This window comes from Rhamphochromis longiceps, linkage group LG3 (genome assembly GCF_057381845.1).
Source record: "Rhamphochromis longiceps isolate RC_006_pf linkage group LG3, R_longiceps_female_GT1.1, whole genome shotgun sequence".
Classification (NCBI taxonomy): domain Eukaryota; kingdom Metazoa; phylum Chordata; class Actinopteri; order Cichliformes; family Cichlidae; genus Rhamphochromis; species Rhamphochromis longiceps.
In genome coordinates this window covers 65,937,161-65,961,864 of record NC_140559.1, presented here as the reverse complement: position 1 = coordinate 65,961,864, position 24,704 = coordinate 65,937,161, and the positions used below count along the sequence as shown (strand labels likewise).

The 24,704-nt window shown below is 58.0% G+C and overlaps 14 non-coding genes and 3 pseudogenes across 14 annotated transcripts; all 17 read right to left on the bottom strand.

Moving 5' to 3' along the window:
• Window positions 1-1,055: 1,055 nt before the first annotated feature.
• LOC146675961 (5S ribosomal RNA) lies at window positions 1,056-1,174 on the bottom strand. Its single transcript, XR_014910752.1, has one exon. It is a non-coding gene; the product is annotated as a 5S ribosomal RNA (ribosomal RNA).
• Window positions 1,175-3,151: 1,977 nt separating this feature from the next.
• On the bottom strand, window positions 3,152-3,270 carry LOC146675960 (5S ribosomal RNA). Its single transcript, XR_014911020.1, has one exon. It is a non-coding gene; the product is annotated as a 5S ribosomal RNA (ribosomal RNA).
• A 942-nt stretch (window positions 3,271-4,212) lies between these two features.
• LOC146675959 (5S ribosomal RNA) lies at window positions 4,213-4,331 on the bottom strand. Its single transcript, XR_014910741.1, has one exon. It is a non-coding gene; the product is annotated as a 5S ribosomal RNA (ribosomal RNA).
• Window positions 4,332-6,308: 1,977 nt separating this feature from the next.
• Window positions 6,309-6,427, bottom strand: LOC146675958 (5S ribosomal RNA). Its single transcript, XR_014911018.1, has one exon. It is a non-coding gene; the product is annotated as a 5S ribosomal RNA (ribosomal RNA).
• A 1,297-nt stretch (window positions 6,428-7,724) lies between these two features.
• Window positions 7,725-7,843, bottom strand: LOC146675957 (5S ribosomal RNA). The gene has a single exon (XR_014910725.1). It is a non-coding gene; the product is annotated as a 5S ribosomal RNA (ribosomal RNA).
• Window positions 7,844-8,785: 942 nt separating this feature from the next.
• Window positions 8,786-8,904, bottom strand: LOC146675956 (5S ribosomal RNA). The gene has a single exon (XR_014910921.1). It is a non-coding gene; the product is annotated as a 5S ribosomal RNA (ribosomal RNA).
• Window positions 8,905-10,126: 1,222 nt separating this feature from the next.
• On the bottom strand, window positions 10,127-10,245 carry LOC146675955 (5S ribosomal RNA; annotated as a pseudogene).
• A 1,262-nt stretch (window positions 10,246-11,507) lies between these two features.
• LOC146675954 (5S ribosomal RNA) lies at window positions 11,508-11,626 on the bottom strand. Its single transcript, XR_014910713.1, has one exon. It is a non-coding gene; the product is annotated as a 5S ribosomal RNA (ribosomal RNA).
• A 1,418-nt stretch (window positions 11,627-13,044) lies between these two features.
• Window positions 13,045-13,163, bottom strand: LOC146675953 (5S ribosomal RNA). Its single transcript, XR_014911017.1, has one exon. It is a non-coding gene; the product is annotated as a 5S ribosomal RNA (ribosomal RNA).
• A 1,259-nt stretch (window positions 13,164-14,422) lies between these two features.
• On the bottom strand, window positions 14,423-14,541 carry LOC146675952 (5S ribosomal RNA). The gene has a single exon (XR_014911016.1). It is a non-coding gene; the product is annotated as a 5S ribosomal RNA (ribosomal RNA).
• A 1,221-nt stretch (window positions 14,542-15,762) lies between these two features.
• LOC146675951 (5S ribosomal RNA) lies at window positions 15,763-15,881 on the bottom strand (annotated as a pseudogene).
• Window positions 15,882-17,183: 1,302 nt separating this feature from the next.
• LOC146675950 (5S ribosomal RNA) lies at window positions 17,184-17,302 on the bottom strand. The gene has a single exon (XR_014911015.1). It is a non-coding gene; the product is annotated as a 5S ribosomal RNA (ribosomal RNA).
• Window positions 17,303-19,116: 1,814 nt separating this feature from the next.
• LOC146675949 (5S ribosomal RNA) lies at window positions 19,117-19,235 on the bottom strand. Its single transcript, XR_014910778.1, has one exon. It is a non-coding gene; the product is annotated as a 5S ribosomal RNA (ribosomal RNA).
• A 1,022-nt stretch (window positions 19,236-20,257) lies between these two features.
• LOC146675948 (5S ribosomal RNA) lies at window positions 20,258-20,376 on the bottom strand. Its single transcript, XR_014911014.1, has one exon. It is a non-coding gene; the product is annotated as a 5S ribosomal RNA (ribosomal RNA).
• A 1,021-nt stretch (window positions 20,377-21,397) lies between these two features.
• Window positions 21,398-21,516, bottom strand: LOC146675947 (5S ribosomal RNA). Its single transcript, XR_014910699.1, has one exon. It is a non-coding gene; the product is annotated as a 5S ribosomal RNA (ribosomal RNA).
• Window positions 21,517-22,738: 1,222 nt separating this feature from the next.
• Window positions 22,739-22,857, bottom strand: LOC146675946 (5S ribosomal RNA; annotated as a pseudogene).
• Window positions 22,858-24,159: 1,302 nt separating this feature from the next.
• LOC146675945 (5S ribosomal RNA) lies at window positions 24,160-24,278 on the bottom strand. The gene has a single exon (XR_014911013.1). It is a non-coding gene; the product is annotated as a 5S ribosomal RNA (ribosomal RNA).
• Window positions 24,279-24,704: the final 426 nt, after the last annotated feature.

The following is a 24,704-nucleotide window of genomic DNA, read 5'->3' as shown; positions in this document are numbered from 1 at the left end:
GGTGTAAGTGGCCTCAGCCAGCAGCCACAGGCCCTGGTGTGGTGTAGGTGGCCTCAGCCAGCAGCCACAGGCCCTGGTGTGGTGTAAGTGGCCTCAGCCAGCAGCCACAGGCCCTGGTGTGGTGTAAGTGGCCTCAGCCAATGCCACAGGCCCTGGTGTGGTGTAAGTGGCCTGAGCAAGAGCCACAGGCCCTGGTGTGGTGTAAGTGGCCTGAGCAAGAGCCACAGACCCTGGTGTGGTGTAATTGGCCTCAATAGCAACTAATGCCCTGGTGTGGTGTAGGTGGCCTCAGCCAGCAGCCACAGGCCCTGGTGTGGTGTAAGTGGCCTCAGCCAGCAGCCACAGGCCCTGGTGTGGTGTAAGTGGCCTCAGCCAGCAGCCACAGGCCCTGGTGTGGTGTAAGTGGCCTCAGCCAGTGCCACAGGCCCTGGTGTGGTGTAAGTGGCCTGAGCAAGAGCCACAGGCCCTGGTGTGGTGTAAGTGGCCTCAGCCAGTGCCACAGGCCCTGGTGTGGTTTAATTGGCCTCAGCCAGCAGCCACAGGCCCTGGTGTGGTGTAGGTGGCCTCAGCCAGCAGCCACAGGCCCTGGTGTGGTGTAAGTGGCCTCAGTAGCAACTAAGGCCCTGGTGTGGTGTATGTGGCCTCAGGCAGCAGCCACAGGCCCTGTTGTGATGTAACTTGCCTGAGCAAGAGCCACAGACCCTGGTGTGGTGTAATTGGCCTCAATAGCAACTAATGCCCTGGTGTGGTGTAGGTGGCCTCAGCCAGCAGCCACAGGCCCTGGTGTGGTGTAAGTGGCCTCAGCCAGCAGCCACAGGCCCTGGTGTGGTGTAAGTGGCCTCAGCCAGAGCCACAGGCCCTGATGTGGTGTAAGTGGCCCCAGCCGGTCACTCAGGCCCTTGTGTGGTGTAGGTTGCATCAGCTAGCAGCACAAGACATTGGAAAAGAGCCAAAAGCAGTGTCGTTAATGTGCCCTCATTAATGGGGAGCTGCTTTTGGTCTTTTAATACACCCCTTCTCTGGATCAAAAGCGGTTCAATGACATGAAAATGAAAGGCTTACAGCACCAGGTATTCCCAGTCAGTCTCCCATCCAAGTACTAACCAAGCCCAGCCCTGCTTAGCTTCCGAGATCAGACGAGGTCGGGCGTGCTCAGGGTGGTATGGCCGTAAGCTGCTGGCCCCAGCACCATGTCTCAATTTATGGATTCAAGTGATTAGGTGGCAAGTACCTGAAGTTACGAAGACAATCCTATAACCATACCTGCATGTTTGCATAATACCCTAACCCAAAGGCTCAGTTTGGCATTTATCCAACAGCACAGGCCCTGGATTGTTGAAGATGGCCTCAGGAACCAGCACAGGGCCTGGTGTGTTGTACATGGCCACAGCAAGCAGCACAGGGCCTGGTTTGGTGAAGATGGCCTCGGCCAGAAGCGCAGGGCCTGGTGTGATGTGAGTGACCTGAGCAAGAGCAACAGGCCTTGGTGTGGTGTAAGTGGCCTCAGCCAGCAGCCACAGGCCCTGGTGTGGTGTAAGTCGCCTCAGCCAGAAGCCACAGGCACTGGTGTGGTGTAAGTGGCCTCAGCCAGCAGCAAAAGGGCCCTGGTGTGGTGTAAGTGGCCTCAGCCAGCAGCCACAGGCCCTGGTGTGGTGTAGGTGGCCTCAGCCAGCAGCCACAGGCCCTGGTGTGGTGTAAGTGGCCTCAGCCAGCAGCCACAGGCCCTGGTGTGGTGTAAGTGGCCTCAGCCAGCAGCCACAGGCCCTGGTGTGGTGTAAGTGGCCTCAGCCAGTGCCACAGGCCCTGGTGTGGTGTAAGTGGCCTGAGCAAGAGCCACAGACCCTGGTGTGGTGTAAGTGGCCTCAGCCAGCAGCCACAGGCCCTGGTGTGGTGTAAGTCGCCTCAGCCAGAAGCCACAGGCACTGGTGTGGTGTAAGTGGCCTCAGCCAGCAGCAAAAGGGCCCTGGTGTGGTGTAAGTGGCCTCAGCCAGCAGCCACAGGCCCTGGTGTGGTGTAGGTGGCCTCAGCCAGCAGCCACAGGCCCTGGTGTGGTGTAAGTGGCCTGAGCAAGAGCCACAGACCCTGGTGTGGTGTAATTGGCCTCAGCCAGCAGCCACAGGCCCTGGTGTGGTGTAAGTGGCCTCAGCCAGCAGCCACAGGCACTGGTGTGGTGTAAGTGGCCTCAGCCAGCAGCAAAAGGGCCCTGGTGTGGTTTAAGTCGCCTCAGCCAGCAGCCACAGGCCCTGGTGTGGTGTAGGTGGCCTCAGCCAGCAGCCACAGGCCCTGGTGTGGTGTAAGTGGCCACAGCAAGCAGCACAGGGCCTGGTTTGGTGAAGATGGCCTCGGCCAGAAGCGCAGGGCCTGGTGTGATGTGAGTGGCCTGAGCAAGAGCCACAGGCCTTGGTGTGGTGTAAGTGGCCTCAGCCAGCAGCCACAGGCCCTGGTGTGGTGTAAGTCGCCTCAGCCAGAAGCCACAGGCACTGGTGTGGTGTAAGTGGCCTCAGCCAGCAGCAAAAGGGCCCTGGTGTGGTGTAAGTGGCCTCAGCCAGCAGCCACAGGCCCTGGTGTGGTGTAGGTGGCCTCAGCCAGCAGCCACAGGCCCTGGTGTGGTGTAGGTGGCCTCAGCCAGCAGCCACAGGCCCTGGTGTGGTGTAAGTGGCCTCAGCCAGCAGCCACAGGCCCTGGTGTGGTGTAAGTGGCCTCAGCCAGTGCCACAGGCCCTGGTGTGGTGTAAGTGGCCTGAGCAAGAGCCACAGGCCCTGGTGTGGTGTAAGTGGCCTGAGCAAGAGCCCCAGACCCTGGTGTGGTGTAATTGGCCTCAATAGCAACTAATGCCCTGGTGTGGTGTAGGTGGCCTCAGCCAGCAGCCACAGGCCCTGGTGTGGTGTAAGTGGCCTCAGCCAGCAGCCACAGGCCCTGGTGTGGTGTAAGTGGCCTCAGCCAGAGCCACAGGCCCTGATGTGGTGTAAGTGGCCCCAGCCGGTCACTCAGGCCCTTGTGTGGTGTAGGTTGCATCAGCTAGCAGCACAAGACATTGGAAAAGAGCCAAAAGCAGTGTCGTTAATGTGCCCTCATTAATGGGCAGCTGCTTTTGGTCTTTTAATACACCCCTTCTCTGGATCAAAAGCGGTTCAATGACATGAAAATGAAAGGCTTACAGCACCAGGTATTCCCAGGCAGTCTCCCATCCAAGTACTAACCAAGCCCAGCCCTGCTTAGCTTCCGAGATCAGACGAGGTCGGGCGTGCTCAGGGTGGTATGGCCGTAAGCTGCTGGCTCCAGCACAATGTCTCAATTTATGGATTCAAGTGATTAGGTGGCAAGTACCTGAAGTTACGAAGACAATCCTATAACCATACCTGCATGTTTGCATAATACCCTAACCCAAAGGCTCAGTTTGGCATTTATCCAACAGCACAGGCCCTGGATTGTTGAAGATGGCCTCAGGGACCAGCACAGGGCCTGGTGTGTTGTACATGGCCACAGCAAGCAGCACAGGGCCTGGTTTGGTGAAGATGGCCTCGGCCAGAAGCGCAGGGCCTGGTGTGATGTGAGTGGCCTGAGCAAGAGCAACAGGCCTTGGTGTGGTGTAAGTGGCCTCAGCCAGCAGCCACAGGCCCTGGTGTGGTGTAAGTGGCCTGAGCAAGAGCCACAGACCCTGGTGTGGTGTAATTGGCCTCAGCCAGCAGCCACAGGCCCTGGTGTGGTGTAAGTCGCCTCAGCCAGAAGCCACAGGCACTGGTGTGGTGTAAGTGGCCTCAGCCAGCAGCAAAAGGGCCCTGGTGTGGTGTAAGTGGCCTCAGCCAGCAGCCACAGGCCCTGGTGTGGTGTAGGTGGCCTCAGCCAGCAGCCACAGGCCCTGGTGTGGTGTAAGTGGCCTCAGCCAGCAGCCACAGGCCCTGGTGTGGTGTAAGTGGCCTCAGCCAGTGCCACAGGCCCTGGTGTGGTGTAAGTGGCCTGAGCAAGAGCCACAGGCCCTGGTGTGGTGTAAGTGGCCTGAGCAAGAGCCACAGACCCTGGTGTGGTGTAAGTGGCCCCAGCCGGTCACTCAGGCCCTTGTGTGGTGTAGGTTGCATCAGCTAGCAGCACAAGACATTGGAAAAGAGCCAAAAGCAGTGTCGTTAATGTGCCCTCATTAATGGGCAGCTGCTTTTGGTCTTTTAATACACCCCTTCTCTGGATCAAAAGCGGTTCAATGACATGAAAATGAAAGGCTTACAGCACCAGGTATTCCCAGGCAGTCTCCCATCCAAGTACTAACCAAGCCCAGCCCTGCTTAGCTTCCGAGATCAGAAGAGGTCGGGCGTGCTCAGGGTGGTATGGCCGTAAGCTGCTGGCTCCAGCACAATGTCTCAATTTATGGATTCAAGTGATTAGGTGGCAAGTACCTGAAGTTACGAAGACAATCCTATAACCATACCTGCATGTTTGCATAATACCCTAAACAAAGGCTCAGTTTGGCATTTATCCAACAGCACAGGCCCTGGATTGTTGAAGATGGCCTCAGGGACCAGCACAGGGCCTGGTGTGTTGTACATGGCCACAGCAAGCAGCACAGGGCCTGGTTTGGTGAAGATGGCCTCGGCCAGAAGCGCAGGGCCTGGTGTGATGTGAGTGGCCTGAGCAAGAGCAACAGGCCTTGGTGTGGTGTAAGTGGCCTCAGCCAGCAGCCACAGGCCCTGGTGTGGTGTAAGTTGCCTCAGCCAGAAGCCACAGGCACTGGTGTGGTGTAAGTGGCCTCAGCCAGCAGCAAAAAGGCCCTGGTGTGGTGTAAGTGGCCTCAGCCAGCAGCCACAGGCCCTGGTGTGGTGTAGGTGGCCTCAGCCAGCAGCCACAGGCCCTGGTGTGGTGTAAGTGGCCTCAGCCAGCAGCCACAGGCCCTGGTGTGGTGTAAGTGGCCTCAGCCAGTGCCACAGGCCCTGGTGTGGTGTAAGTGGCCTGAGCAAGAGCCACAGAGCCTGGTGTGGTGTAATTGGCCTCAGCCAGCAGCCACAGGCCCTGGTGTCGTGTAAGTCGCCTCAGCCAGAAGCCACAGGCACTGGTGTGGTGTAAGTGGCCTCAGCCAGCAGCAAAAGGGCCCTGGTGTGGTTTAAGTCGCCTCAGCCAGCAGCCACAGGCCCTGGTGTGGTGTAGGTGGCCTCAGCCAGCAGCCACAGGCCCTGGTGTGGTGTAAGTGGCCACAGCAAGCAGCACAGGGCCTGGTTTGGTGAAGATGGTCTCGGCCAGAAGCGCAGGGCCTGGTGTGATGTGAGTGGCCTGAGCAAGAGCCACAGGCCTTGGTGTGGTGTAAGTGGCCTCAGCCAGCAGCCACAGGCCCTGGTGTGGTGTAAGTCGCCTCAGCCAGAAGCCACAGGCACTGGTGTGGTGTAAGTGGCCTCAGCCAGCAGCAAAAGGGCCCTGGTGTGGTGTAATTGGCCTCAGCCAGCAGCCACAGGCCCTGGTGTGGTGTAGGTGGCCTCAGCCAGCAGCCACAGGCCCTGGTGTGGTGTAAGTGGCCTCAGCCAGCAGCCACAGGCCCTGGTGTGGTGTAAGTGGCCTCAGCCAGCAGCCACAGGCCCTGGTGTGGTGTAAGTGGCCTCAGCCAGTGCCACAGGCCCTGGTGTGGTGTAAGTGGCCTGAGCAAGAGCCACAGACCCTGGTGTGGTGTAATTGGCCTCAGCCAGCAGCCACAGGCCCTGGTGTGGTGTAAGTGGCCTCAGCCAGAAGCCACAGGCACTGGTGTGGTGTAAGTGGCCTCAGCCAGCAGCAAAAGGGCCCTGGTGTGGTGTAAGTGGCCTCAGCCAGCAGCCACAGGCCCTGGTGTGGTGTAGGTGGCCTCAGCCAGCAGCCACAGGCCCTGGTGTGGTGTAAGTGGCCTCAGCCAGTGCCACAGGCCCTGGTGTGGTGTAAGTGGCCTGAGCAAGAGCCACAGGCCCTGGTGTGGTGTAAGTGGCCTCAGCCAGTGCCACAGGCCCTGGTGTGGTGTAATTGGCCTCAGCCAGCAGCCACAGGCCCTGGTGTGGTGTAGGTGGCCTCAGCCAGCAGCCACAGGCCCTGGTGTGGTGTAAGTGGCCTCAGCCAGCAGCCACAGGCCCTGGTGTGGTGTAAGTGGCCTCAGCCAGAGCCACAGGCCCTGATGTGGTGTAAGTGGCCCCAGCCGGTCACTCAGGCCCTTGTGTCGTGTAGGTTGCATCAGCTAGCAGCACAAGACATTGGAAAAGAGCCAAAAGCAGTGTCGTTAATGTGCCCTCATTAATGGGCAGCTGCTTTTGGTCTTTTAATACACCCCTTCTCTGGATCAAAAGCGGTTCAATGACATGAAAATGAAAGGCTTACAGCACCAGGTATTCCCAGGCAGTCTCCCATCCAAGTACTAACCAAGCCCAGCCCTGCTTAGCTTCCGAGATCAGACGAGGTCGGGCGTGCTCAGGGTGGTATGGCCGTAAGCTGCTGGCTCCAGCACAATGTCTCAATTTATGGATTCAAGTGATTAGGTGGCAAGTACCTGAAGTTACGAAGACAATCCTATAACCATACCTGCATGTTTGCATAATACCCTAACCCAAAGGCTCAGTTTGGCATTTATCCAACAGCACAGGCCCTGGATTGTTGAAGATGGCCTCAGGGACCAGCACAGGGCCTGGTGTGTTGTACATGGCCACAGCAAGCAGCACAGGGCCTGGTTTGGTGAAGATGGCCTCGGCCAGAAGCGCAGGGCCTGGTGTGATGTGAGTGGCCTGAGCAAGAGCAACAGGCCTTGGTGTGGTGTAAGTGGCCTCAGCCAGCAGCCACAGGCCCTGGTGTGGTGTAAGTGGCCTGAGCAAGAGCCACAGACCCTGGTGTGGTGTAATTGGCCTCAGCCAGCAGCCACAGGCCCTGGTGTGGTGTAAGTCGCCTCAGCCAGAAGCCACAGGCACTGGTGTGGTGTAAGTGGCCTCAGCCAGCAGCAAAAGGGCCCTGGTGTGGTTTAAGTCGCCTCAGCCAGCAGCCACAGGCCCTGGTGTGGTGTAGGTGGCCTCAGCCAGCAGCCACAGGCCCTGGTGTGGTGTAAGTGGCCACAGCAAGCAGCACAGGGCCTGGTTTGGTGAAGATGGCCTCGGCCAGAAGCGCAGGGCCTGGTGTGATGTGAGTCGCCTGAGCAAGAGCCACAGGCCTTGGTGTGGTGTAAGTGGCCTCAGCCAGCAGCCACAGGCCCTGGTGTGGTGTAAGTCGCCTCAGCCAGAAGCCACAGGCACTGGTGTGGTGTAAGTGGCCTCAGCCAGCAGCAAAAGGGCCCTGGTGTGGTGTAAGTGGCCTCAGCCAGTGCCACTGGCCCTGGTGTGGTGTAAGTGGCCTGAGCAAGAGCCACAGGCCCTGGTGTGGTGTAAGTGGCCTGAGCAAGAGCCACAGACCCTGGTGTGGTGTAATTGGCCTCAATAGCAACTAATGCCCTGGTGTGGTGTAGGTGGCGTCAGCCAGCAGCCACAGGCCCTGGTGTGGTGTAAGTGGCCTCAGCCAGCAGCCACAGGCCCTGGTGTGGTGTAAGTGGCCTCAGCCAGAGCCACAGGCCCTGATGTGGTGTAAGTGGCCCCAGCCGGTCACTCAGGCCCTTGTGTGGTGTAGGTTGCATCAGCTAGCAGCACAAGACATTGGAAAAGAGCCAAAAGCAGTGTCGTTAATGTGCCCTCATTAATGGGCAGCTGCTTTTGGTCTTTTAATACACCCCTTCTCTGGATCAAAAGCGGTTCAATGACATGAAAATGAAAGGCTTACAGCACCAGGTATTCCCAGGTAGTCTCCCATCCAAGTACTAACCAAGCCCAGCCCTGCTTAGCTTCCGAGATCAGACGAGGTCGGGCGTGCTCAGGGTGGTATGGCCGTAAGCTGCTGGCTCCAGCACAATGTCTCAATTTATGGATTCAAGTGATTAGGTGGCAAGTACCTGAAGTTACGAAGACAATCCTATAACCATACCTGCATGTTTGCATAATACCCTAACCCAAAGGCTCAGTTTGGCATTTATCCAACAGCACAGGCCCTGGATTGTTGAAGATGGCCTCAGGAACCAGCACAGGGCCTGGTGTGTTGTACATGGCCACAGCAAGCAGCACAGGTCCTGGTTTGGTGAAGATGGCCTCGGCCAGAAGCGCAGGGCCTGGTGTGATGTGAGTGGCCTGAGTAAGAGCAACAGGCCTTGGTGTGGTGTAAGTGGCCTCAGCCAGCAGCCACAGGCCCTGGTGTGGTGTAAGTCGCCTCAGCCAGAAGCCACAGGCACTGGTGTGGTGTAAGTGGCCTCAGCCAGCAGCAAAAGGGCCCTGGTGTGGTGTAAGTGGCCTCAGCCAGCAGCCACAGGCCCTGGTGTGGTGTAGGTGGCCTCAGCCAGCAGCCACAGGCCCTGGTGTGGTGTAAGTGGCCTCAGCCAGCAGCCACAGGCCCTGGTGTGGTGTAAGTGGCCTCAGCCAGCAGCCACAGGCCCTGGTGTGGTGTAAGTGGCCTCAGCCAGTGCCACAGGCCCTGGTGTGGTGTAAGTGGCCTGAGCAAGAGTCACAGGCCCTGGTGTGGTGTAAGTGGCCTCAGCCAGTGCCACAGGCCCTGGTGTGGTGTAAGTGGCCTCAGCCAGAGCCACAGGCCCTGATGTGGTGTAAGTGGCCCCAGCCGGTCACTCAGGCCCTTGTGTGGTGTAGGTTGCATCAGCTAGCAGCACAAGACATTGGAAAAGAGCCAAAAGCAGTGTCGTTAATGTGCCCTCATTAATGGGCAGCTGCTTTTGGTCTTTTAATACACCCCTTCTCTGGATCAAAAGCGGTTCAATGACATGAAAATGAAAGGCTTACAGCACCAGGTATTCCCAGGTAGTCTCCCATCCAAGTACTAACCAAGCCCAGCCCTGCTTAGCTTCCGAGATCAGACGAGGTCGGGAGTGCTCAGGGTGGTATGGCCGTAAGCTGCTGGCTCCAGCACAATGTCTCAATTTATGGATTCAAGTGATTAGGTGGCAAGTACCTGAAGTTACGAAGACAATCCTATAACCATACCTGCATGTTTGCATAATACCCTAAACAAAGGCTCAGTTTGGCATTTATCCAACAGCACAGGCCCTGGATTGTTGAAGATGGCCTCAGGGACCAGCACAGGGCCTGGTGTGTTGTACATGGCCACAACAAGCAGCACAGGGCCTGGTTTGGTGAAGATGGCCTCGGCCAGAAGCGCAGGGCCTGGTGTGATGTGAGTGGCCTGAGCAAGAGCCACAGGCCCTGGTGTGGTGTAAGTCGCCTCAGCCAGAAGCCACAGGCACTGGTGTGGTGTAAGTGGCCTCAGCCAGCAGCAAAAGGGCCCTGGTGTAGTGTAAGTGGCCTCAGCCAGCAGCCACAGGCCCTGGTGTGGTGTAAGTGGCCTCAGCCAGCAGCCACAGGCACTGGTGTGGTGTAAGTGGCCTCAGCCAGCAGCCACAGGCCCTGGTGTGGTGTAAGTGGCCTCAGCCAGTGCCACAGGCCCTGGTGTGGTGTAAGTGGCCTGAGCAAGAGCCACAGACCCTGGTGTGGTGTAAGTCGCCTCAGCCAGAAGCCACAGGCACTGGTGTGGTGTAAGTGGCCTCAGCCAGCAGCAAAAGGGCCCTGGTGTGGTGTAAGTGGCCTCAGCCAGCAGCCACAGGCCCTGGTGTGGTGTAAGTTGCCTCAGCTAGAAGACACAGGCACTGGTGTGGTGTAAGTGGCCTCAGCCAGCAGCAAAAGGGCCCTGGTGTGGTGTAAGTGGCCTCAGCCAGCAGCCACAGGCCCTGGTGTGGTGTAGGTGGCCTCAGCCAGCAGCCACAGGCCCTGGTGTGGTGTAAGTGGCCTCAATAGCAACTAAGGCCCTGGTGTGGTGTAAGTGGCTTCAGCCAGCAGCCACAGGCTCTGTTGTGGTGTAACTGGCCTCAGCCAGCAGCCACAGGCCCTGGTGTGGTGTAAGTGGCCTCAGCCAGAGCCACAGGCCCTGATGTGGTGTAAGTGGCCCCAGCCGGTCACTCAGGCCCTGGTGTGTTGTAGGTGGCATCAGCTAGCAGCACAAGACATTGGAAAAGAGCCAAAAGCAGTGTCGTTAATGTGCCCTCATTAATGGGCAGCTGCTTTTGGTCTTTTAATACACCCCTTCTCTGGATCAAAAGCGGTTCAATGACATGAAAATGAAAGGCTTACAGCAACAGGTATTCACAGGCAGTCTCCCATCCAAGTACTAACCAAGCCCAGCCCTGCTTAGCTTCCGAGATCAGACGAGGTCGGGCGTGCTCAGGGTGGTATGGCCGTAAGCTGCTGGCCCCAGCACAATGTCTCAATTTATGGATTCAAGTGATTAGGTGGCAAGTACCTGAAGTTACGAAGACAATCCTATAACCATACCTGCATGTTTGTATAATACCCTAACCCAAACGCTCAGTTTGGCATTTATCCAACAGCACAGGCCCTGGATTGTTGAAGATGGCCTCAGAAACCAGCACAGGACCTGGTTTGGTGAAGATGGCCTCGGCCAGAAGCGCAGGGCCTGGTGTGAAGTGAGTGGCCTGAGCAAGAGCAACAGGCCTTGGTGTGGTGTAAGTGGCCTCAGCCAGCAGCCACAGGCCCTGGTGTGGTGTAAGTCGCCTCAGCCAGCAGCCACAGGCACTGGTGTGGTGTAAGTGGCCTCAGCTAGCAGCAAAAGGGCCCTGCTGTGGTGTAAGTGGCCTCAGCCAGCAGCCACAGGCCCTGGTGTGGTGTAAGTGGCCTCAGCCAGCAGCCACAGGCCCTGGTGTGGTGTAAGTGGCCTCAGCCAGCAGCCACAGGCCCTGGTGTGGTGTAAGTGGCCTCAGCCAGCAGCCACAGGCCCTGGTGTGGTGTAAGTGGCCTCAGCCAGTGCCACAGGCCCTGGTGTGGTGTAAGTGGCCTGAGCAAGAGCCACAGACCCTGGTGTGGTGTAATTGGCCTCAGCCAGCAGCCACAGGCCCTGGTGTGGTGTAAGTGGCCTCAGCCAGAAGCCACAGGCACTGGTGTGGTGTAAGTGGCCTCAGCCAGCAGCAAAAGGGCCCTGGTGTGGTGTAAGTCGCCTCAGCCAGCAGCCACAGGCCCTGGTGTGGTGTAGGTGGCCTCAGCCAGCAGCCACAGGCCCTGGTGTGGTGTAAGTGGCCTCAGCCAGTGCCACAGGCCCTGGTGTGGTGTAAGTGGCCTGAGCAAGAGCCACAGGCCCTGGTGTGGTGTAAGTGGCCTCAGCCAGTGCCACAGGCCCTGGTGTGGTGTAATTGGCCTCAGCCAGCAGCCACAGGCCCTGGTGTGGTGTAAGTGGCCTCAGCCAGCAGCCACAGGCCCTGGTGTGGTGTAAGTGGCCTCAGCCAGAGCCACAGGCCCTGATGTGGTGTAAGTGGCCCCAGCCGGTCACTCAGGCCCTTGTGTGGTGTAGGTTGCATCAGCTAGCAGCACAAGACATTGGAAAAGAGCCAAAAGCAGTGTCGTTAATGTGCCCTCATTAATGGGCAGCTGCTTTTGGTCTTTTAATACACCCCTTCTCTGGATCAAAAGCGGTTCAATGACATGAAAAGGAAAGGCTTACAGCACCAGGTATTCCCAGGTAGTCTCCCATCCAAGTACTAACCAAGCCCAGCCCTGCTTAGCTTCCGAGATCAGACGAGGTCGGGCGTGCTCAGGGTGGTATGGCCGTAAGCTACTGGCTCCAGCACAATGTCTCAATTTATGGATTCAAGTGATTAGGTGGCAAGTACCTGAAGTTACGAAGACAATCCTATAACCATACCTGCATGTTTGCATAATACCCTAACCCAAAGGCTCAGTTTGGCATTTATCCAACAGCACAGGCCCTGGATTGTTGAAGATGGCCTCAGGGACCAGCACAGGGCCTGGTGTGTTGTACATGGCCACAGCAAGCAGCACAGGGCCTGGTTTGGTGAAGATGGCCTCGGCCAGAAGCGCAGGGCCTGGTGTGATGTGAGTGGCCTGAGCAAGAGCAACAGGCCTTGGTGTGGTGTAAGTGGCCTCAGCCAGCAGCCACAGGCCCTGGTGTGGTGTAAGTGGCCTGAGCAAGAGCCACAGACCCTGGTGTGGTGTAATTGGCCTCAGCCAGCAGCCACAGGCCCTGGTGTGGTGTAAGTCGCCTCAGCCAGAAGCCACAGGCACTGGTGTGGTGTAAGTGGCCTCAGCCAGCAGCAAAAGGGCCCTGGTGTGGTTTAAGTCGCCTCAGCCAGCAGCCACAGGCCCTGGTGTGGTGTAGGTGGCCTCAGCCAGCAGCCACAGGCCCTGGTGTGGTGTAAGTGGCCACAGCAAGCAGCACAGGGCCTGGTTTGGTGAAGATGGCCTCGGCCAGAAGCGCAGGGCCTGGTGTGATGTGAGTGGCCTCAGCCAGCAGCCACAGGCCTTGGTGTGGTGTAAGTGGCCTCAGCCAGCAGCCACAGGCCCTGGTGTGGTGTAAGTCGCCTCAGCCAGAAGCCACAGGCACTGGTGTGGTGTAAGTGGCCTCAGCCAGCAGCAAAAGGGCCCTGGTGTGGTGTAAGTGGCCTCAGCCAGCAGCCACAGGCCCTGGTGTGGTGTAGGTGGCCTCAGCCAGCAGCCACAGGCCCTGGTGTGGTGTAAGTGGCCTCAGCCAGCAGCCACAGGCCCTGGTGTGGTGTAAGTGGCCTCAGCCAGTGCCACAGGCACTGGTGTGGTGTAAGTGGCCTGAGCAAGAGCCACAGGCCCTGGTGTGGTGTAAGTGGCCTGAGCAAGAGCCACAGACCCTGGTGTGGTGTAATTGGCCTCAATAGCAACTAATGCCCTGGTGTGGTGTAGGTGGCCTCAGCCAGCAGCCACAGGCCCTGGTGTGGTGTAAGTGGCCTCAGCCAGCAGCCACAGGCCCTGGTGTGGTGTAAGTGGCCTCAGCCAGAGCCACAGGCCCTGATGTGGTGTAAGTGGCCCCAGCCGGTCACTCAGGCCCTTGTGTGGTGTAGGTTGCATCAGCTAGCAGCACAAGACATTGGAAAAGAGCCAAAAGCAGTGTCGTTAATGTGCCCTCATTAATGGGCAGCTGCTTTTGGTCTTTTAATACACCCCTTCTCTGGATCAAAAGCGGTTCAATGACATGAAAATGAAAGGCTTACAGCACCAGGTATTCCCAGGCAGTCTCCCATCCAAGTACTAACCAAGCCCAGCCCTGCTTAGCTTCCGAGATCAGACGAGGTCGGGCGTGCTCAGGGTGGTATGGCCGTAAGCTGCTGGCTCCAGCACAATGTCTCAATTTATGGATTCAAGTGATTAGGTGGCAAGTACCTGAAGTTACGAAGACAATCCTATAACCATACCTGCATGTTTGCATAATACCCTAACCCAAAGGCTCAGTTTGGCATTTATCCAACAGCACAGGCCCTGGATTGTTGAAGATGGCCTCAGGAACCAGCACAAGGCCTGGTGTGTTGTACATGGCCACAGCAAGCAGCACAGGGCCTGGTTTGGTGAAGATGGCCTCGGCCAGAAGCGCAGGGCCTGGTGTGATGTGAGTGGCCTGAGCAAGAGCAACAGGCCTTGGTGTGGTGTAAGTGGCCTCAGCCAGCAGCCACAGGCCCTGGTGTGGTGTAAGTCGCCTCAGCCAGAAGCCACAGGCACTGGTGTGGTGTAAGTGGCCTCAGCCAGCAGCAAAAGGGCCCTGGTGTGGTGTAAGTGGCCTCAGCCAGTGCCACAGGCCCTGGTGTGGTGTAAGTGGCCTGAGCAAGAGCCACAGGCCCTGGTGTGGTGTAATTGGCCTCAATAGCAACTAATGCCCTGGTGTGGTGTAGGTGGCCTCAGCCAGCAGCCACAGGCCCTGGTGTGGTGTAAGTCGCCTCAGCCAGAAGCCACAGGCACTGGTGTGGTGTAAGTGGCCTCAGCCAGCAGCAAAAGGGCCCTGGTGTGGTGTAAGTGGCCTCAGCCAGCAGCCACAGGCCCTGGTGTGGTGTAGGTGGCCTCAGCCAGCAGCCACAGGCACTGGTGTGGTGTAAGTGGCCTCAGCCAGCAGCCACAGGCCCTGGTGTGGTGTAAGTGGCCTCAGCCAGTGCCACAGGCCCTGGTGTGGTGTAAGTGGCCTGAGCAAGAGCCACAGGCCCTGGTGTGGTGTAAGTGGCCTCAGCCAGTGCCACAGGCCCTGGTGTGGTGTAAGTGGCCTCAGCCAGCAGCCACAGGCCCTGGTGTGGTGTAGGTGGCCTCAGCCAGCAGCCACAGGCCCTGGTGTGGTGTAAGTGGCCTCAGCCAGCAGCCACAGGCCCTGGTGTGGTGTAAGAGGCCTCAGCCAGAGCCACAGGCCCTGATGTGGTGTAAGTGGCCCCAGCCGGTCACTCAGGCCCTTGTGTGGTGTAGGTTGCATCAGCTAGCAGCACAAGACATTGGAAAAGAGCCAAAAGCAGTGTCGTTAATGTGCCCTCATTAATGGGCAGCTGCTTTTGGTCTTTTAATACACCCCTTCTCTGGATCAAAAGCGGTTCAATGACATGAAAATGAAAGGCTTACAGCACCAGGTATTCCCAGGCAGTCTCCCATCCAAGTACTAACCAAGCCCAGCCCTGCTTAGCTTCCGAGATCAGACGAGGTCGGGCGTGCTCAGGGTGGTATGGCCGTAAGCAGCTGGCTCCAGCACAATGTCTCAATTTATGGATTCAAGTGATTAGGTGGCAAGTACCTGAAGTTACGAAGACAATCCTATAACCATACCTGCATGTTTGCATAATACCCTAAACAAAGGCTCAGTTTGGCATTTATCCAACAGCACAGGCCCTGGATTGTTGAAGATGGCCTCAGGGACCAGCACAGGGCCTGGTGTGTTGTACATGGCCACAGCAAGCAGCACAGGGCCTGGTTTGGTGAAGATGGCCTCGGCCAGAAGCGCAGGGCCTGGTGTGATGTGAGTGGCCTGAGCAAGAGCAACAGGCCTTGGTGTGGTGTAAGTGGCCTCAGCCAGCAGCCACAGGCCCTGGTGTGGTGTAAGTCGCCTCAGCCAGAAGCCACAGGCACTGGTGTGGTGTAAGTGGCCTCAGCCAGCAGCAAAAGGGCCCTGGTGTGGTGTAAGTGGCCTCAGCCAGCAGCCACAGGCCCTGGTGTGGTGTAGGTGGCCTCAGCCAGCAGCCACAGGCCCTGGTGTGGTGTAAGTGGCCTCAGCCAGCAGCCACAGGCCCTGGTGTGGTGTAAGTGGCCTCAGCCAGCAGCCACAGGCCCTGGTGTGGTGTAAGTGGCCTCAGCCAGTGCCACAGGCCCTGGTGTGGTGTAAGTGGCCTGAGCAAGAGCCACAGACCCTGGTGTGGTGTAATTGGCCTCAGCCAGCAGCCACAGGCCCTGGTGTGGTGTAAGTTGCCTCAGCTAGAAGACACAGGCACTGGTGTGGTGTAAGTGGCCTCAGCCAGCAGCAAAAGGGCCCTGGTGTGGTGTAAGTCGCCTCAGCCAGCAGCCACAGGCCCTGGTGTGGTGTAGGTGGCCTCAGCCAGCAGCCACAGGCCCTGGTGTGGTGTAAGTGGCCTCAATAGCAACTAAGGCCCTGGTGTGGTGTAAGTGGCTTCAGCCAGCAGCCACAGGCTCTGTTGTGGTGTAACTGGCCTCAGCCAGCAGCCACAGGCCCTGGTGTGGTGTAAGTGGCCTCAGCCAGAGCCACAGGCCCTGATGTGGTGTAAGTGGCCCCAGCCGGTCACTCAGGCCCTGGTGTGGTGTAGGTGGCATCAGCTAGCAGCACAAGACATTGGAAAAGAGCCAAAAGCAGTGTCGTTAATGTGCCCTCATTAATGGGCAGCTGCTTTTGGTCTTTTAATACACCCCTTCTCTGGATCAAAAGCGGTTCAATGACATGAAAATGAAAGGCTTACAGCACCAGGTATTCCCAGGCAGTCTCCCATCCAAGTACTAACCAAGCCAAGCCCTGCTTAGCTTCCGAGATCAGACGAGGTCGGGCGTGCTCAGGGTGGTATGGCCGTAAGCTGCTGGCCCCAGCACAATGTCTCAATTTATGGATTCAAGTGATTAGGTGGCAAGTACCTGAAGTTACGAAGACAATCCTATAACCATACCTGCATGTTTGCATAATACCCTAACCCAAAGGCTCAGTTTGGCATTTATCCAACAGCACAGGCCCTGGATTGTTGAAGATGGCCTCAGGAACCAGCACAGGACCTGGTTTGGTGAAGATGGCCTCGGCCAGAAGCGCAGGGCCTGGTGTGAAGTGAGTGGCCTGAGCAAGAGCAACAGGCCTTGGTGTGGTGTAAGTGGCCTCAGCCAGCAGCCACAGGCCCTGGTGTGGTGTAAGTCGCCTCAGCCAGCAGCCACAGGCACTGGTGTGGTGTAAGTGGCCTCAGCCAGCAGCAAAAGGGCCCTGGTGTGGTGTAAGTGGCCTCAGCCAGCAGCCACAGGCCCTGGTGTGGTGTAGGTGGCCTCAGCCAGCAGCCACAGGCCCTGGTGTGGTGTAAGTGGCCTCAGCCAGCAGCCACAGGCCCTGGTGTGGTGTAAGTGGCCTCAGCCAGCAGCCACAGGCCCTGGTGTGGTGTAAGTGGCCTCAGCCAGTGCCACAGGCCCTGGTGTGGTGTAAGTGGCCTGAGCAAGAGCCACAGACCCTGGTGTGGTGTAATTGGCCTCAGCCAGCAGCCACAGGCCCTGGTGTGGTGTAAGTGGCCTCAGCCAGAAGCCACAGGCACTGGTGTGGTGTAAGTGGCCTCAGCCAGCAGCAAAAGGGCCCTGGTGTGGTGTAAGTCGCCTCAGCCAGCAGCCACAGGCCCTGGTGTGGTGTAGGTGGCCTCAGCCAGCAGCCACAGGCCCTGGTGTGGTGTAAGTGGCCTCAGCCAGTGCCACAGGCCCTGGTGTGGTGTAAGTGGCCTGAGCAAGAGCCACAGGCCCTGGTGTGGTGTAAGTGGCCTCAGCCAGTGCCACAGGCCCTGGTGTGGTGTAATTGGCCTCAGCCAGCAGCCACAGGCCCTGGTGTGGTGTAGGTGGCCTCAGCCAGCAGCCACAGGCCCTGGTGTGGTGTAAGTGGCCTCAGCCAGCAGCCACAGGCCCTGGTGTGGTGTAAGTGGCCTCAGCCAGAGCCACAGGCCCTGATGTGGTGTAAGTGGCCCCAGCCGGTCACTCAGGCCCTTGTGTGGTGTAGGTTGCATCAGCTAGCAGCACAAGACATTGGAAAAGAGCCAAAAGCAGTGTCGTTAATGTGCCCTCATTAATGGGCAGCTGCTTTTGGTCTTTTAATACACCCCTTCTCTGGATCAAAAGCGGTTCAATGACATGAAAATGAAAGGCTTACAGCACCAGGTATTCCCAGGCAGTCTCCCATCCAAGTACTAACCAAGCCCAGCCCTGCTTAGCTTCCGAGATCAGACGAGGTCGGGCGTGCTCAGGGTGGTATGGCCGTAAGCTGCTGGCTCCAGCACAATGTCTCAATTTATGGATTCAAGTGATTAGGTGGCAAGTACCTGAAGTTACGAAGACAATCCTATAACCATACCTGCATGTTTGCATAATACCCTAACCCAAAGGCTCAGTTTGGCATTTATCCAACAGCACAGGCCCTGGATTGTTGAAGATGGCCTCAGGGACCAGCACAGGGCCTGGTGTGTTGTACATGGCCACAGCAAGCAGCACAGGGCCTGGTTTGGTGAAGATGGCCTCGGCCAGAAGCGCAGGGCCTGGTGTGATGTGAGTGGCCTGAGCAAGAGCAACAGGCCTTGGTGTGGTGTAAGTGGCCTCAGCCAGCAGCCACAGGCCCTGGTGTGGTGTAAGTGGCCTGAGCAAGAGCCACAGACCCTGGTGTGGTGTAATTGGCCTCAGCCAGCAGCCACAGGCCCTGGTGTGGTGTAAGTCGCCTCAGCCAGAAGCCACAGGCACTGGTGTGGTGTAAGTGGCCTCAGCCAGCAGCAAAAGGGCCCTGGTGTGGTTTAAGTCGCCTCAGCCAGCAGCCACAGGCCCTGGTGTGGTGTAGGTGGCCTCAGCCAGCAGCCACAGGCCCTGGTGTGGTGTAAGTGGCCACAGCAAGCAGCACAGGGCCTGGTTTGGTGAAGATGGCCTCGGCCAGAAGCGCAGGGCCTGGTGTGATGTGAGTGGCCTGAGCAAGAGCAACAGGCCTTGCTGTGGTGTAAGTGGCCTCAGCCAGCAGCCACAGGCCCTGGTGTGGTGTAAGTGGCCTGAGCAAGAGCCACAGACCCTGGTGTGGTGTAATTGGCCTCAGCCAGCAGCCACAGGCCCTGGTGTGGTGTAAGTGGCCTCAGCCAGCAGCCACAGGCACTGGTGTGGTGTAAGTGGCCTCAGCCAGCAGCAAAAGGGCCCTGGTGTGGTTTAAGTCGCCTCAGCCAGCAGCCACAGGCCCTGGTGTGGTGTAGGTGGCCTCAGCCAGCAGCCACAGGCCCTGGTGTGGTGTAAGTGGCCACAGCAAGCAGCACAGGGCCTGGTTTGGTGAAGATGGCCTCGGCCAGAAGCGCAGGGCCTGGTGTGATGTGAGTGGCCTGAGCAAGAGCCACAGGCCTTGGTGTGGTGTAAGTGGCCTCAGCCAGCAGCCACAGGCCCTGGTGTGGCGTAAGTCGCCTCAGCCAGAAGCCACAGGCACTGGTGTGGTGTAAGTGGCCTCAGCCAGCAGCAAAAGGGCCCTGGTGTGGTGTAAGTGGCCTCAGCCAGCAGCCACAGGCCCTGGTGTGGTGTAGGTGGCCTCAGCCAGCAGCCACAGGCCCTGGTGTGGTGTAAGTGGCCTCAGCCAGCAGCCACAGGCCCTGGTGTGGTGTAAGTGGCCTCAGCCAGTGCCACAGGCCCTGGTGTGGTGTAAGTGGCCTGAGCAAGAGCCACAGGCCCTGGTGTGGTGTAAGTGGCCTGAGCAAGAGCCACAGACCCTGGTGTGGTGTAATTGGCCTCAATAGCAACTAATGCCCTGGTGTGGTGTAGGTGGCCTCAGCCAGCAGCCACAGGCCCTGGTGTGGTGTAAGTGGCCTCAGCCAGCAGCCACAGGCCCTGGTGTGGTGTAAGTGGCCTCAGCCAGAGCCACAGGCCCTGATGTGGTGTAAGTGGCCCCAGCCGGTCACTCAGGCCCTTGTGTGGTGTAGGTTGCATCAGCTAGCAGCACAAGACATTGGAAAAGAGCCAAAAGCAGTGTCGTTAATGTGCCCTCATTAATGGGTAGCTGCTTTTGGTCTTTTAATACACCCCTTCTCTGGATCAAAAGCGGTTCAATGACATGAAAATGAAAGGCTTACAGCACCAGGTATTCCCAGGCAGGCTCCCATCCAAGTACTAACCAAGCCCAGCCCTGCTTAGCTTCCGAGATCAGACGAGGTCGGGCGTGCTCAGGGTGGTATGGCCGTAAGCTGCTGGCTCCAGCACAATGTCTCAATTTATGGATTCAAGTGATTAGGTGGCAAGTACCTGAAGTTACGAAGACAATCCTATAACCATACCTGCATGTTTGCATAATACCCTAACCCAAAGGCTCAGTTTGGCATTTATCCAACAGCACAGGCCCTGGATTGTTGAAGATGGCCTCAGGAACCAGCACAGGGCCTGGTGTGTTGTACATGGCCACAGCAAGCAGCACAGGGCCTGGTTTGGTGAAGATGGCCTCGGCCAGAAGCGCAGGGCCTGGTGTGATGTGAGTGGCCTGAGTAAGGGCAACAGGCCTTGGTGTGGTGTAAGTGGCCTCAGCCAGCAGCCACAGGCCCTGGTGTGGTGTAAGTCGCCTCAGCCAGAAGCCACAGGCACTGGTGTGGTGTAAGTGGCCTCAGCCAGCAGCAAAAGGGCCCTGGTGTGGTGTAAGTGGCCTCAGCCAGCAGCCACAGGCCCTGGTGTGGTGTAGGTGGCCTCAGCCAGCAGCCACAGGCACTGGTGTGGTGTAAGTGGCCTCAGCCAGCAGCCACAGGCCCTGGTGTGGTGTAAGTGGCCTCAGCCAGTGCCACAGGCCCTGGTGTGGTGTAAGTGGCCTGAGCAAGAGCCACAGGCCCTGGTGTGGTGTAAGTGGCCTCAGCCAGTGCCACAGGCCCTGGTGTGGTGTAAGTGGCCTCAGCCAGCAGCCACAGGCCCTGGTGTGGTGTAGGTGGCCTCAGCCAGCAGCCACAGGCCCTGGTGTGGTGTAAGTGGCCTCAGCCAGCAGCCACAGGCCCTGGTGTGGTGTAAGAGGCCTCAGCCAGAGCCACAGGCCCTGATGTGGTGTAAGTGGCCCCAGCCGGTCACTCAGGCCCTTGTGTGGTGTAGGTTGCATCAGCTAGCAGCACAAGACATTGGAAAAGAGCCAAAAGCAGTGTCGTTAATGTGCCCTCATTAATGGGCAGCTGCTTTTGGTCTTTTAATACACCCCTTCTCTGGATCAAAAGCGGTTCAATGACATGAAAATGAAAGGCTTACAGCACCAGGTATTCCCAGGCAGTCTCCCATCCAAGTACTAACCAAGCCCAGCCCTGCTTAGCTTCCGAGATCAGACGAGGTCGGGCGTGCTCAGGGTGGTATGGCCGTAAGCTGCTGGCTCCAGCACAATGTCTCAATTTATGGATTCAAGTGATTAGGTGGCAAGTACCTGAAGTTACGAAGACAATCCTATAACCATACCTGCATGTTTGCATAATACCCTAAACAAAGGCTCAGTTTGGCATTTATCCAACAGCACAGGCCCTGGATTGTTGAAGATGGCCTCAGGAACCAGCACAGGGCCTGGTGTGTTGTACATGGCCACAGCAAGCAGCACAGGGCCTGGTTTGGTGAAGATGGCCTCGGCCAGAAGCGCAGGGCCTGGTGTGATGTGAGTGGCCTGAGTAAGAGCAACAGGCCTTGGTGTGGTGTAAGTGGCCTCAGCCAGCAGCCACAGGCCCTGGTGTGGTGTAAGTCGCCTCAGCCAGAAGCCACAGGCACTGGTGTGGTGTAAGTGGCCTCAGCCAGCAGCAAAAGGGCCCTGGTGTGGTGTAAGTGGCCTCAGCCAGCAGCCACAGGCCCTGGTGTGGTGTAGGTGGCCTCAGCCAGCAGCCACAGGCACTGGTGTGGTGTAAGTGGCCTCAGCCAGCAGCCACAGGCCCTGGTGTGGTGTAAGTGGCCTCAGCCAGTGCCACAGGCCCTGGTGTGGTGTAAGTGGCCTGAGCAAGAGCCACAGGCCCTGGTGTGGTGTAAGTGGCCTCAGCCAGTGCCACAGGCCCTGGTGTGGTGTAAGTGGCCTCAGCCAGCAGCCACAGGCCCTGGTGTGGTGTAGGTGGCCTCAGCCAGCAGCCACAGGCCCTGGTGTGGTGTAAGTGGCCTCAGCCAGCAGCCACAGGCCCTGGTGTGGTGTAAGTGGCCTCAGCCAGAGCCACAGGCCCTGATGTGGTGTAAGTGGCCCCAGCCGGTCACTCAGGCCCTTGTGTGGTGTAGGTTGCATCAGCTAGCAGCACAAGACATTGGAAAAGAGCCAAAAGCAGTGTCGTTAATGTGCCCTCATTAATGGGCAGCTGCTTTTGGTCTTTTAATACACCCCTTCTCTGGATCAAAAGCGGTTCAATGACATGAAAATGAAAGGCTTACAGCACCAGGTATTCCCAGATAGTCTCCCATCCAAGTACTAACCAAGCCCAGCCCTGCTTAGCTTCCGAGATCAGACGAGGTCGGGCGTGCTCAGGGTGGTATGGCCGTAAGCTGCTGGCTCCAGCACAATGTCTCAATTTATGGATTCAAGTGATTAGGTGGCAAGTACCTGAAGTTACGAAGACAATCCTATAACAATACCTGCATGTGTGCATAATACCCTAACCCAAAGGCTCAGTTTGGCATTTATCCAACAGCACAGGCCCTGGATTGTTGAAGATGGCCTCAGGAACCAGCACAGGGCCTGGTGTGTTGTACATGGCCACAGCAAGCAGCACAGGGCCTGGTTTGGTGAAGATGGCCTCGGCCAGAAGCGCAGGGCCTGGTGTGATGTGAGTGGCCTGAGCAAGAGCAACAGGCCTTGGTGTGGTGTAAGTGGCCTCAGCCAGCAGCCACAGGCCCTGGTGTGGTGTAAGTCGCCTCAGCCAGAAGCCACAGGCACTGGTGTGGTGTAAGTGGCCTCAGCCAGCAGCAAAAGGGCCCTGGTGTGGTGTAAGTGGCCTCAGCCAGCAGCCACAGGCCCTGGTGTGGTGTAGGTGGCCTCAGCCAGCAGCCACAGGCCCTGGTGTGGTGTAAGTGGCCTCAGCCAGCAGCCACAGGCCCTGGTGTGGTGTAAGTGGCCTCAGCCAGCAGCCACAGGCCCTGGTGTGGTGTAAGTGGCCTCAGCCAGTGCCACAGGCCCTGGTGTGGTGTAAGTGGCCTGAGCAAGAGCCACAGACCCTGGTGTGGTGTAATTGGCCTCAGCCAGCAGCCACAGGCCCTGGTGTGGTGTAAGTTGCCTCAGCTAGAAGACACAGGCACTGGTGTGGTGTAAGTGGCCTCAGCCAGCAGCAAAAGGGCCCTGGTGTGGTGTAAGTCGCCTCAGCCAGCAGCCACAGGCCCTGGTGTGGTGTAGGTGGCCTCAGCCAGCAGCCACAGGCCCTGGTGTGGTGTAAGTGGCCTCAATAGCAACTAAGGCCCTGGTGTGGTGTAAGTGGCTTCAGCCAGCAGCCACAGGCTCTGTTGTGGTGTAACTGGCCTCAGCCAGCAGCCACAGGCCCTGGTGTGGTGTAAGTGGCCTCAGCCAGAGCCACAGGCCCTGATGTGGTGTAAGTGGCCCCAGCCGGTCACTCAGGCCCTGGTGTGGTGTAGGTGGCATCAGCTAGCAGCACAAGACATTGGAAAAGAGCCAAAAGCAGTGTCGTTAATGTGCCCTCATTAATGGGCAGCTGCTTTTGGTCTTTTAATACACCCCTTCTCTGGATCAAAAGCGGTTCAATGACATGAAAATGAAAGGCTTACAGCACCAGGTATTCCCAGGCAGTCTCCCATCCAAGTACTAACCAAGCCAAGCCCTGCTTAGCTTCCGAGATCAGACGAGGTCGGGCGTGCTCAGGGTGGTATGGCCGTAAGCTGCTGGCCCCAGCACAATGTCTCAATTTATGGATTCAAGTGATTAGGTGGCAAGTACCTGAAGTTACGAAGACAATCCTATAACCATACCTGCATGTTTGCATAATACCCTAACCCAAAGGCTCAGTTTGGCATTTATCCAACAGCACAGGCCCTGGATTGTTGAAGATGGCCTCAGGAACCAGCACAGGACCTGGTTTGGTGAAGATGGCCTCGGCCAGAAGCGCAGGGCCTGGTGTGAAGTGAGTGGCCTGAGCAAGAGCAACAGGCCTTGGTGTGGTGTAAGTGGCCTCAGCCAGCAGCCACAGGCCCTGGTGTGGTGTAAGTCGCCTCAGCCAGCAGCCACAGGCACTGGTGTGGTGTAAGTGGCCTCAGCCAGCAGCAAAAGGGCCCTGGTGTGGTGTAAGTGGCCTCAGCCAGCAGCCACAGGCCCTGGTGTGGTGTAGGTGGCCTCAGCCAGCAGCCACAGGCCCTGGTGTGGTGTAAGTGGCCTCAGCCAGCAGCCACAGGCCCTGGTGTGGTGTAAGTGGCCTCAGCCAGCAGCCACAGGCCCTGGTGTGGTGTAAGTGGCCTCAGCCAGTGCCACAGGCCCTGGTGTGGTGTAAGTGGCCTGAGCAAGAGCCACAGACCCTGGTGTGGTGTAATTGGCCTCAGCCAGCAGCCACAGGCCCTGGTGTGGTGTAAGTGGCCTCAGCCAGAAGCCACAGGCACTGGTGTGGTGTAAGTGGCCTCAGCCAGCAGCAAAAGGGCCCTGGTGTGGTGTAAGTGGCCTCAGCCAGCAGCCACAGGCCCTGGTGTGGTGTAGGTGGCCTCAGCCAGCAGCCACAGGCCCTGGTGTGGTGTAAGTGGCCTCAGCCAGTGCCACAGGCCCTGGTGTGGTGTAAGTGGCCTGAGCAAGAGCCACAGGCCCTGGTGTGGTGTAAGTGGCCTCAGCCAGTGCCACAGGCCCTGGTGTGGTGTAATTGGCCTCAGCCAGCAGCCACAGGCCCTGGTGTGGTGTAGGTGGCCTCAGCCAGCAGCCACAGGCCCTGGTGTGGTGTAAGTGGCCTCAGCCAGCAGCCACAGGCCCTGGTGTGGTGTAAGTGGCCTCAGCCAGAGCCACAGGCCCTGATGTGGTGTAAGTGGCCCCAGCCGGTCACTCAGGCCCTTGTGTGGTGTAGGTTGCATCAGCTAGCAGCACAAGACATTGGAAAAGAGCCAAAAGCAGTGTCGTTAATGTGCCCTCATTAATGGGCAGCTGCTTTTGGTCTTTTAATACACCCCTTCTCTGGATCAAAAGCGGTTCAATGACATGAAAATGAAAGGCTTACAGCACCAGGTATTCCCAGGCAGTCTCCCATCCAAGTACTAACCAAGCCCAGCCCTGCTTAGCTTCCGAGATCAGACGAGGTCGGGCGTGCTCAGGGTGGTATGGCCGTAAGCTGCTGGCTCCAGCACAATGTCTCAATTTATGGATTCAAGTGATTAGGTGGCAAGTACCTGAAGTTACGAAGACAATCCTATAACCATACCTGCATGTTTGCATAATACCCTAACCCAAAGGCTCAGTTTGGCATTTATCCAACAGCACAGGCCCTGGATTGTTGAAGATGGCCTCAGGGACCAGCACAGGGCCTGGTGTGTTGTACATGGCCACAGCAAGCAGCACAGGGCCTGGTTTGGTGAAGATGGCCTCGGCCAGAAGCGCAGGGCCTGGTGTGATGTGAGTGGCCTGAGCAAGAGCAACAGGCCTTGGTGTGGTGTAAGTGGCCTCAGCCAGCAGCCACAGGCCCTGGTGTGGTGTAAGTGGCCTGAGCAAGAGCCACAGACCCTGGTGTGGTGTAATTGGCCTCAGCCAGCAGCCACAGG